The 12,489-nt window shown below is 42.7% G+C and overlaps 1 protein-coding gene across 1 annotated transcript in view; it reads left to right on the forward strand.

The window, feature by feature from the left end:
* Positions 1–12,489, forward strand: part of CAMK4 (calcium/calmodulin dependent protein kinase IV) — a 312,089-nt gene that overhangs the window by 242,645 nt on the left and 56,955 nt on the right. The window lies entirely within an intron of this gene.

The raw sequence follows: 12,489 nt of genomic DNA on the forward strand, positions 1-12,489 counted from the left end.
ATTTTGGGTACTGAAGTCTGAGTCATGGGTACCAGAAACTCTGAAGTCAGAGTTAGAGTTGCCAGGGCTGTGGAATCAGAGTTGGAGTCGAGGAGTTGGAGACAATTTTGGGTACCTGGAGTCGGAGTTGTGGGTACCAGAAACTGAGTAGTCTGAGTCGGAGGATTTATCTACCAACTCCACAGCCCTCTGTAAATCTCTGGTTATGCCTTATTTGGAATGCTGGAGACCACACCTTCAAAAAAATATAGATAAGATGGAGTTTGTCCAGAGGGTAGATACTAAAATGGCCAGTGGTCTTTGTCATAAAGCATGTGAGGACAGATTTAAAGATCTTAGTATGTTTGCTTAGAAATAAAGACTTGTTGTGGGACTGCCTCTCCAGTGAGAGGCAGTAATCATGCACCTAAAATTAGTGGAGCATGTGTCTATTAGGTACCTTCCATGCTTGTTTGAGTTAAGGAAAGGAGGTGAAGCATGAACCCCCCAAAAAGGATCTGAGATTGCCTATGAAACAGCATCACTGTATTTGACTTTTGATCAATAAAGATATAAGAAAAAGAAAGAATAAAGACAGGAGAGGGGCGACATAAAGATACTTTATTATACTAGGCTTCTTTCTATGGGCCTAATTTGCTAAGGCTTATTTTTCATATTTTGTTTTTGTAGGAAATAAATAAATAAGAGGACACTGGATGAAGTTTTAAAACCAATAGGAGGAAATATTTTTTCACTCAGAGAATAGCTAAGCTCTGGAACGCATTGCCTGAGGTTGTGGTAAGAGCAGATAGCGTAACTGGTTTTAAGATAGGTTTGGACAATTTCCTAGAGGAAAAGTCCATAGTCTGTTATTGAGAAAGACATGGGGGAAGCCACTGCTTGCCCTGGATCGGAAGCATGGAATATTGCTACTCCTTGGGTTTTGGCCAGGTACTAGTGACCTGGATTGGCCACGGTAAGAATGGGCTACTGGGCTATTCTTATGTCTTTTCATGTGTCAGTCTGGACTGCAGCTTCCTTTTTTTTGGTGCATGGTTTATCTATTGCAACAAAACTTATGCTGTAGACATTGTAGTGTTTTTATTTTAGCAGATTTTCTCCCTCCTCCCCAATTCTTTAGTTATCTAATATATTTTACAATAATACGTATTTGATGTGAGATGAGCTGGCTATCACGTCTGTATGACTGATAAAACATAATTTACAAGTCATGAACCTGTGAGTGACAGCTTCTCAATATTTAAATCTCTGACTGTGGATAAAGCCCTCAGAGGTAGTATACTGTGATTCATATCTCATCTTATATGAGCGTTGATTCAGATCCTGTAGGTGGTTGATCAGAATAAGGAAACATGTCAAAGTTGGAAGCTGATAAATAAACATCAGGTAGAATGTACATTTGGAGTAGTTTTTAAAAAGGGATGCCTATGTTGAAAGTATAAGAAGGCTTCTGTATTATCCCTATATAGGTAATATAGGCACCCAGAATCAGCCATAGCATATAAATTCAAATGTTCACATTTATACCTATCCAAAGATGGTGTAATTATGCATATACTCTACTCACTTGTTATAACAGGGGTGGGATACTTACGGCCCACAAGACCATAGCTTTTGAAACCTTCCACTTCCCCATCACTCTTGAGCTGTTTTAATCCCATACTATCCCGGCTCTGTGTGGCAAATCTACAACCACCATAACAGGCATCTCATGATTGGCTAGCATGGAGCATTCAGCAATTGCGTATGCTCAAGGCCTGCTGGCTTCCACTCCCTCACCAACTGCCTTTTATTCTCTAATGTTCATCTCTTCAGAAGAGGGATAATTATGAGAAGAGGCATTTTCAGGGCTTCAGGTTGAGAGCAAGTCTCTACTTACTTCTGGAGTGTCCTCTTTCTCCCCTATGAATGCTCTAGTCTTTATGGCCGCTTTAGACTTCTAGAAGTTGCTGAGCACTTCCTTTTTCCTTCCATGTAGAAGGTTGTCAAAGCTATTCTCCATTTGTGTTGACTACTGGGGCCAGGGACTTCATTTCCCAGCCTACGTAAAGCACTTTCCACATCAGCTAGGCTTATTTTCTGCATTGATCAAGTCTGTTTGCCTAGCCCTTGAGCTTCTTCATATTCTGAGTCACATGCTCTTTTCAGGGTCGAATCTATGACTTTCTCAGTTAGGGTTTATCCTAGCATTCTGTCTCATAGAATTCTTTGCAGTATTTTGAGTTAGCCTTTCCCAAATTTGGAGGTTTACACTGTCTTGCCTGAACTCCAGTTTCTAGGGTTTGGCAGCCGTGGGTAATAGTCAACCAACAGGAATGGCGGAAAAAAAGTCTGGTTGCCGTAGGTATGGGGACAAGGCCATTCACCGCCCCTTGGATTGGTGAATGGCCTTGTCCCCGCAGTAAAGTATCTGCCACGGGTTTCCTCCTTTCCCACCTCTCCTGGTCAGCAGACTCCTCATGATCGCACATCCAGCAGCCCCCTCTTGAAATTTTGGGTGCAGCAGCAGTCCCACCCCTCATGAGTCCAGCAGCCCCCTCTTTCCCTATCGCACCCCATCATAGCATCCTCCCCCCCTCCCGATAAAGACAGGTTGTTCACCCTCTCTAAGATGGAGAGAACGAGAGGGCACTCTCTCTTAAGTTAAAAGGGGATAGATTCCATACAAACTTAAGGAAGCTCTTCTTCACCCAGAGTGGTAGAAAACTGGAACGCTCTTCCGGAGGCTGTTATAGGGGAAAACACCCTCCAGGGATTCAAGACAAAGTTAGACAAGCTCCTGCTGAACCAGAACGTAGGCAGGTAAGGGCTAGTCTCAGTTAGGGCACTGGTCTTTGACCTAAGGGCTGCCATGTGAACGGACTGCTGGGCACGATGGACCACTGGTCTGACCCAGCAGCGGCAATTCTTATGTTCAGCCCAAAACAACAAACCTGTGATTCTCCTTGGTTGGCCCCTTCGTGCCTCCTGGGGTGGGTATACCAGCCTGTTAGAAATTTCCTGCACGCAGGGCTGCTCCAACTGGAACCTTCTTGCCACTGAATCCCTCCTTCAGATGTAACTTCTGGTTGGAAGGTAGGAGGGAGTTGCTTGGGCTGATGGATCAGCTGGAGCTGAAGGGAAGGAAGACAGTTGCTGGATCTGATCTGGGGATTGGGGGGGAGGGAAACAGATACTGGGCTCATGTGGTGGGTGAAGTGGAGCTGGAGGGAAGGGAGAGAGAGAGGTGCAGGACCTGCAGGAAGGAAGAGAGAGAAGGAAAGGGAAAGAGGAAAGCTGAATCAAGGGGATGAAGGAAAAGTGAGTGAAATATTGAACATTGTGGAGGGAGGGAGGAAAGAGAGAGTGTGAGAGACACATTGGTGTAAGGGAGTAAGAGAGAGGAGAAGCTGGACACAGGAAATTATACAAAAAGAGGGGAGATGGTTGGCATGGATGGGAGCATAGGAACAGGGACAAAAAGGAGAATCCTGCATCTGCATGGGGGTGGTATATTGACATAGAGGGGTAATGCTAGACATGGGAGGGTATATGGACATAGAGAGAAGATGGTTAGACATGAGGCAGAATAAGAATGCAGAAGGAAGATGCTGGACAGGGAGGCATAGGGATATAGAGGAGTGATACTGTACAAAGGAGGAGTGGATCATAGAATGGTGAGATGATGAAGGCAGGGAGATAGGCGCAGAGGAAATACTAGAAAGGGAAGTATGGGAGACAGAGAATGGAGATGCTTACTGAACATGGGGGGAAAACTTACATAGAGATGGAAGATGAATGATGAGCATGGAGAAAGAAGACATGTCAAATGGTGTTCGTGGGGATGGGGCAGGATTGGAGACCGAAGTGATGGGGACAGGGCGGGGATGAGGACAAACTCATGGGGATGGGACAAATATTTTCCCCATGTCATTCTCTAATCTGGAGGCAGGATATGATTAATCCTTTTGTAGACCCTAGGCAAAGAAGCACTTTACCCTCCCCCCTTAGAAATATAAACACATTTTACAACTCACATAAATGTTCCCTCCCCCCTCCCCTGTGAATTTGACTGGAGAAGGAAGAAGCAGGTAAGAAGTTCTGCTCCATGACTCCTCTTACCAACTGGAGTACAAGGCACTGAGACCTCTGAAGCAATGGTTGCTACTTCCTCTTCCTTCCAACTTTTCTGACTACCAGCACCTAACTTATTAGAGCAAAACTCTACCTTGGGAGCCTTTGAATTAGCACATCAGAGAGGACCCCTTCTAAACATCTGGGCCCCAGTTTGCCTCTGCCTTAATCCTGCTGAAAGACCAAGAAAAGATCTCTCAAAAATGCGTCAGATCTACAGAATACCTATTGAAACTTTAGCAGACACGGGAGCAGTTTTCCACAGGTCAACAGCATAACATTGCTTACACAACAGTGATCTGCATTGGAGAGCTGCATTGGAAGGAAGCCTTTTCTACATCCTCATCGCAAAAGTCATCTGAAGTATTCAAAAGAAAACCTTAATAAATATGAAGTGTTTTGGAACAAAGTGCTTTGGACTGACTGTTCAGCTCATACCATTTAAGATATTTTTGGAAAAAGGACGAAATGTTTGAAGAAAAGAACACTTTGCCAACTGTTAAGCATAGGGGTGGATTTATTATGCTGTGGGGTAGTGTGGCAGCCAGTGGCGCAGTAAATACTATGTGGGTGGAAGAATAGACTCAACTAAATATCAACATATTAGAGCAGCTAATTGTCCCCCCAGTCAGTGAAGAAAACAAAGCTGAAAAAAGGCTGTTTATTTAAGACAATGATCTGAAGCAAAATTAACCCTGACGTACTTACAGGAAAGAAAGGTTTTGGAATGGGCTTCAGAGATCCCAGACTTGAAAATGTTTGAAAAACTCTAGGGTAATCACAGGTATGTAGTGCATGCAGAGTTCTATAAAGGAGAGTGACGGAAAATTTTAATTTGGAAGCACAGGTACTATGGGGTTGTAAAGATGACCTTTTTAAACCTGCACTTAAATCCTGTCCATTTTTAGACACTTGAGGTCAATTCAAGAAGTCACCTATAGTTAGGTGCCAAACTATCTCCTGTTAAGTGCAAATTCTATAATGGTAATTGCACACATACTGCAATTTCTATACCATTCTCCCAGGGAAGCTCAGAATGGTTTACATGAATTTATTCAGGTACTCAAGCATTTTTCCCTGTCTATCCTGGTGGGCTCACAATCTATCTAATGTACCTGGGGCAATGGGAGGATTAAGTGACTTGTCCAGGGTCACAAGGACAAGTTGGAACCCACAAACTCAGGGTGCTGAGGCTGTAGCTTTAACCACTGCACTACACTCTCCCCATAATTGCCATTCTAGAATACTAGCATAAGTTGGCATTTATGTTCCAACATTTAGGCATGAGCAATAATAAATTCTCCAGCCTAAATGCTGGAAGTCGTGACATGAATGACATATTTCTACAAAGTTAACATGTAAGTGCTAGGTGCACCGTGCCTCACCCATGCCCATTACATGTATGATAGAAATTACGTGTTAATATTATACAACAGGGACTAAGTGCAGTTACCGTATTTTTTGGACCATAAGACACACTTTTTCCACCTAATACACTGTGCACGCCCCCAGTACCTTTTTTAGTGGCGGTGGTCCAGCGCGGTCTCCTGGATGGCTGCCTTGGTCTTTAGAAGAGCGACGCACAACTCAGGAGTGTGACCTTTGCGCGTCCTTCCTGGTCGCGCCGCTCTGTGATTGGCTGCATTGGATTAAAAACTGGTTGCGGATAGGAAACAGAGAGTTGGGGGTAAATGGGCAATATCGGACTGGAAAAGCGTCACTAGTGAAGTGCCACAGGGTTCGGTGCTTGGACCCGTGCTCGTCAACATATTTATAAATGATCTGGAAATTGGTACGACGATATTGCGGATGATACAAAGTTATCCAGATTAGTGAAGATGCAGGAGGACTGCGAAGATCTGCAACGTGACATAAACACACTCGAGAAATGGGCCGCGACATGGCAAATGAGGTTCAACGTGGATAAGTGTAAGGTGATGCATGCCAGTAACAAAAATCTTATACACGAATACAGGATGTCCGAGGCGGTACTTGGAGAGACCCCCCAGGAGAGAGATTTGGGAGTACTGGTCGACAAGTTGATGAAGCCATCCACGCAATGTGTGGCGGCAGCGAAAAGGGTGAACAGAATGCTAGGAATGATTAAGAAAGGGATCATGAACAGATCGGAGAAGATTATCATGCCACTGTACCGTGCCATGGTATGCCTTCACCTGGAGTACTGCATCCAGCACTTGTCGCCGTACATGAAGAAGGACATGGTATTACTCGAAAGGGTCCAGAGAAGAGCGACTAAGATGGTTAAGGGGCTGGAGGAGTTGCCGTACAGCGAAAGATTAGAGAAACTGGGCCTCTTCTCCCTCAAACAGAGGAGATTGAGAGGGGACATGATCGAAACATTCAAGTTACTGAAGGGAATAGACTTAGTAGATAAGGACAGGTTGTTCAGCCTCTCCAAGGTAGGGAGAATGAGAGGGCACTCTCTAAAATTGAATGGGGATAGATTCTGTACGAACGTAAGGAAGTTCTTCTTCACCCAGAGAATGGTAGAAAACTGGAACGCTCTTCCGGAGTCTGTCATAGGGGAAACACCCTCCAGGGATTCAAGACAAAGTTAGACAAGTTCCTGCTGAACTAGAATGTACGCAGGTAGGGCTAGTCTCAGGGCGCTGGTGTTTGACCAGAGGGTCACCGTGTGAGAGGACTGCTGGGCACGATGGACCACTGGTCTGACCCAGCAGTGTCAATTCTTATGTTCTTATGATACTGGACTTGATGAACCTTCGGTCTGTCCCAATATAGCAATTCTTATATTTACTCTGACCACTGTGGCATTGGACATCCCAGCAATTAGGACGTCCCAAGTGCTGATTTAGGATGCTTTTTGGACATCTATGTTTTTTGATTATGGGCTCCTTAGTAAACTACAAACTGGTCCATCTGATCTTCTGTTCCACAGTCTTTTGTTGTTTTGCTACAAAACAAAGTCCTGTAAGCAGTCAGCCAGTGCCTTTCCTCCTTGCAAGCATCTCAGGTCACACCTGGAATCCTTCATGGCACACAATTTGTGATACACCGGCCTAGAGGGAGCAGTGGTCATAACTATGACAAGTAAGCTATGTGGGTATGGTTTTGAATTTTGGCTGCATCCTGATAGCTTAGGATCGGGCACTGACCATTTGGGTCTAATAGAGCCAGCAGCAGTCATTGTTATTAAGAAAGACTGACTGCTACCAACTTAATATCACATCCCAGAAGACTATGCCATTGTAGAAGTATATGCTTCACCATTTTCATTTTTAATAGGGCGGGTGGTGGGGTGTGGCAGGATGTTTCCTCATGTTCCTCTGCATTAGTGTTTATTTAAAACTGGCTTCTAATGGGGCTACATTACAAGGCTTCATTTATAATTATATATAGAAAACACTCCCCTCTCCACATTTTTTAGCCTACTCTAGTGCAGTCACAGGAGAAAAAAATATCTAACATCTCTGAAAGTTATCCTGAGTGGTGTAGAATGGGTAAGGGTGAATCAAATTTTCACCCTTTTAAAAAGTGCAAAAACCAGGGGACACTCATTGAAAGTTGAAATTATATGGGAATACTTCTAAAGCAAATAGGAGGAATTAGTTCTTTTAATTCAAAGAATAGTTGAGCTCTAGAACTCATTGCCAGAAGATGTGGTTATAGCGGTTAGCCTAGCAGGGTTTAAGAAAGGTTTGGACAAGTTCCTGGAGGAAACATCCATAGTCTGCTATTGAGACAGAAATGGGGGAATCCACTGCTTCCCTGGTTTGGTTGCATTGAATGTTGCTATTATTTAGGTTTCTGCCAGGTATTTGTGACCGAGATTGGTCATTGTTGGAATCAGAAAACTGGGTTAGATGGACCACTGATCTGACCCAATATGGTGGTTCTTAAATTCTTGTGTTTCAGTCTCTTTAACAGTAATAGAAAAGATAGCAAGAGCTGATTCTTAGGCAAAAACCAAACTTTAGTTTCATTAAACAATAATCCAAGTGAAATCATCAGAGTATTTACTATATATCATTCTACTGATTAAAGTACTTGCCTGGATACAAGCCTAGAACAGGAAGTTTCCAAAACAGATGGGTCCTATCAGTTACTCAAAAATATGATCTGGCATTTAAATAGTTAGTCACTGCTTATAGAAAGACATAAATATTTTGCCCTGTCTGAAATGAAAACTATCATTTTGCATAATGTGATACAGCAGGCAGACCCATTGGTGCAGTGTGCATGCTTCTTGCCTTGTTAACATTTATTGTACTTAATATACCAAACTCAATAAAAAATTTTGAACTAAAAAAACTATCATTTTGTACTGCATAACATTAATGTTTAATTCAATAACAGTGTGCCTGTATATATTGGCACCCAAAGAGCACCTATTCTTTAATGGAAAATAGGTGCCTGATGACCCACACCCCATATTTGGATGCAAACCACGTCAAATTCAGGCACAGCAAGCAAGTTTGAATATTGCAGCTTCCGGGCCAGAACGACATGTGGTAGAACTGAGTGGACTGAAGCTGATACCGCCGACTCGGCTCAGAGAAAGTGGCCAAACAAGCAACCAAATTCCATGCGACTGCCACAAGGGCCACCAGATCAAGGAGTTATCAGTAAGCAAGGTTGGATTGTCCACAAGGAGTAGAGAATGGCACAGGGGCAAAGCTTGTTTCAAGGTTTATTAAATATTTGATGAATCGCTGAATCTGTTTACAAAGCGATGTACATAATTATAAAATAGGATAGAATTAAAAAAATACAAAATACATGAACATTGAGATTGAGACAGGACAAACATTAGTTGGAAGGGAGGAGGGTAAAAAAGATACATCTGTTATATCGAGAAAGACAAATAAGGGAAAAAACAAAAGGAAACATCCCCGCAGGCTCTGTCCTCAGCCCCACGCCATCCCTACAGGCTTTGTCTCTATCCCTGCCCTGTCCCTGTCTCATCCCGTTGACTCAGTCCTCATCTGCCCAAGCTTTGAACACTTATAGAAACATAGAAACATAGAAGATGATGGCAGATAAGGGCCATAGCCCATCAGGTCTGCCCACTCTACTGACCCACCCCAAGTCTACTATCCTAGGGATCCCACTCCTGGTGACAGGTTCCCTTGGCTGTTTGCCTCGATCACCTGCACCGGGAGCTCGTTCCAAGATGCAGGTGATCGAGGCAAACAGCGTGCAAGAATTTAAGAGCAAATGGGATGCCCATGTGGGATCCCTTAGAGGGTTAAGCCAAGGGAACCTGTCACCAGGAGTGGGATCCCTAGGATAGTAGACTTGGGGGTGGGTCAGTAGAGTGGGCAGACCTGATGGGCTATGGCCCTTATCTGCCATCATCTTCTATGTTTCTATGTTTTTATAGTAAAGTATAAAAAGGGACAGTATATAGACTATATTAGTTGAATAGGCCAAACTTCTTAGGAAGTATGTAAATACTGTGTACTTAGCTGTGAATATAGGTAGGTTGGTTGATTTGGTATGAACATATGCACGATTGATGTGCCGGTAACATAACTAGGATGATTGATTATGCCATAATTATGCCGGTATTAATAACTCTATTGTAACACTGCTACAGAAGCCCCTGTAACTCTGTATAGAACCCATGTATTGTAACACCTTTTACAGAATCTCATGCAAACCTCTCTGAATTTGCTTCAAAACCATAACAGGTTCATCCCCAATCTATCTATCTCATCATTTCGAATTTCCAGGCACAACTTGTACACGTAGTGCTTACTTGTTCACTTTTCCAACCTTGAAGGGCTGTATCTACAAGAGATTCCTTGATAGAACATTATCATTCCAAGCAGGCAAATGGAATTACACGTTTAACCAACTTTATTTCAAACGCACTTTCTTATCAAACTTTTAGGAAGAGAATTAAAACTTATCTCTTTGATAGATTTCTCTGATTCCATTTCTGCCTCAATGTATTTTTAAAACACTTCCAGATAGATTTGATTAATCTTAACGTGCTAATGTAATTTCAAAAGTTTTTTTTGTAATATCGCTGTCTGTATACAGCGATATTACAGTAAACTGCTCTGAACTGTTTGTGGTATTGCGGTATATAAAAATAAAGTTAATATTATTAATTGACTCCCCAGTCATTAGTAGCAGTATAGAAGCTCACAATATACAATAAACAATATTCTGTACAACTGTTATTTGCAAATCACAAATAGAGCCTTCCCAAAGATTTAGTAGCTTGTTTTCTGTTTTTTTTTACATCGTCTTGGAAGATAATTGGATTGTCTTTCAGACATTGGTATAGAAAAGAACCAACACTGTGTAGTGGATGAACAAAAAAATAAGGGGCAAATTCTATAAGAAACGCCCAAAAGTTGGGTGGTGTTTAGTGAATCACGCTGAGCGGCACCAATTTGGGAACCTATTTTGGAGGTGCCCAATAATAGGCCAGCTCTAGGCACAAATAAAAGTTAGGCGCTCATGCGAGCGCTTAAGCAAGCTTAAGAGCAGTGATTCTGTACGAAGGCGCCTAACACATAGCCTAAATTTTTAGAAGCGCCTTGTTAAAGAATCACGCTTTCTTCATAGGCACCTATGTTTCAATTAGTAGTGATTAAAAAGCTTAATTGAGCTTGTTATTCAATTTAGATAGGCGCCTATCTAGTTGGGCGCCTCCAAAATTGGTGCCTAACTTTAGGCGCTGGTTACAGAATTTGGGCCTAAGTGTCTGTTAAATGTTGGAAATGCTCCTTGATGCCAGCAACAGTGGATGAATCTGTTGCAGTAACGATAAGATGTTTGGTCAAGTGGGCATGTGGTGGAAGGACATTGCAGATGGACAAGACTTTTGCTGTCACAGCAAAGGCAGAAAAAACATAAATGATGTCATTTAACGGTTCATTTAAATTCAAAGCAGCTTCTGCAGTTTTTTAAAATCATTGAATTCAGTTGCCAGTTGTCTAAGATGTGTTAAGTTTTTACATATTGATGCTAGCATTTTATAGATGCTGTTTCATCTAGTTGGAACAGCCTGTTTAAGGTAGTCTCAAGCTTAAATGGAGAATGACACAGGGACACAATTTGTTCCTGTCTCTACAGGCTCTGTCCCTGTCTTCGCCCCAAGGGCTCTATTTCCATCCCCACCCCACGGTTATCCACAGGTACCTGTCCCCGTGTCATTCTCTACCAAGGCACACCCAAGTTCCTATTCAACTCTACCAATGCACCGAGTAGCACAAAAACCAAAGTTGCCCGCCAAAATCAAGTGGCAAAGACACGGCAGCCAGTCTTTGTAAAGAAACAGTCCAGGCAACCCCTTGCCCTCTTAACTCCCTCTTCCCATCTTCTTCCTCCTATTCAAACCCTTCCCTCTTATCTGATTTTAGAAAATTGTTAAAGACTTAACTCTTTGATAGGCTGGTAGCTTAATGCATTCTGCTTCATTTTTTCAATCAAGTTCCTTGATGTATTTTATCTGTTCTATGTATTACTTCTTTCCCTGCCATGCCGGTATTTTCTGCATTATATTGTAAATGCTTCCTGTCTTTATCTGTTTTTAAGTCCATTATTCTAGTTTGCATTTTATCTGTATCCCGTGTATTAGCTCACCTTGTTGTGAACCGCCTAGAACTTTTTCGGTATGGCGGTATATAAGAATAAAATTATTATTATTATTTCTCTCCTTCCTTCTCTCTTGCATTCTCCCAACTCTCACTCCTCCTTACCCTCTTTCCCAAACCCCCAATTCTACTATCTTTCTTCCCATCATGCTCCCCCACCAAAGCCTCAGTTGCACGCTTCCTTCATCCCCACTGTGTTCCTTTCATTCATGTCTGCCCTTCCTTCGCCCTCCATTTTGGTGTCATCTCCATCCTCCTCCTCCCCCTCACCCCCACATAGTGGGACTCAGAGCTTGTACAGTATTGATAACTCTGTGGTCTCCCTTTAAAACAGGAACCACATGAGCAGAGAGAGGATGGGTCAGAGGGGCTGACAGTGCTATGTATGTTCCAAGTCCTTGTGGACCATGTTTCTGCACTTGTCTGTTGGCCATGCTTCCATTTTTCCTGTGTTCTCACCTTGTACCCACAGCACTTGGGGAGAGGCACTGCTCTTCCACATACTCCCAAACTCCATCTATGCTGCTAATATTCAAGTAATAGGAAAAACTTACAAATGTTATCTCACATCACGATATTTCACCCTTGTCAATGAAAATGGACTGATCACAGTACTTGAGTACACTCAATAAGCAGCCTTAAAAAAATACATCAGTCGGTGCTGACTGTTCACTTATGAACAAATAGCTCCTTGCCTCTCTGAAGGGGCATTAGATCATACACCAATTCAGCATCTCGTGCAGTGTATTTCTATTGATTAAAACCTTTGCTACACCATAAG

This window comes from Geotrypetes seraphini, chromosome 1 (genome assembly GCF_902459505.1).
Source record: "Geotrypetes seraphini chromosome 1, aGeoSer1.1, whole genome shotgun sequence".
Classification (NCBI taxonomy): Eukaryota; Metazoa; Chordata; class Amphibia; order Gymnophiona; family Dermophiidae; genus Geotrypetes; species Geotrypetes seraphini.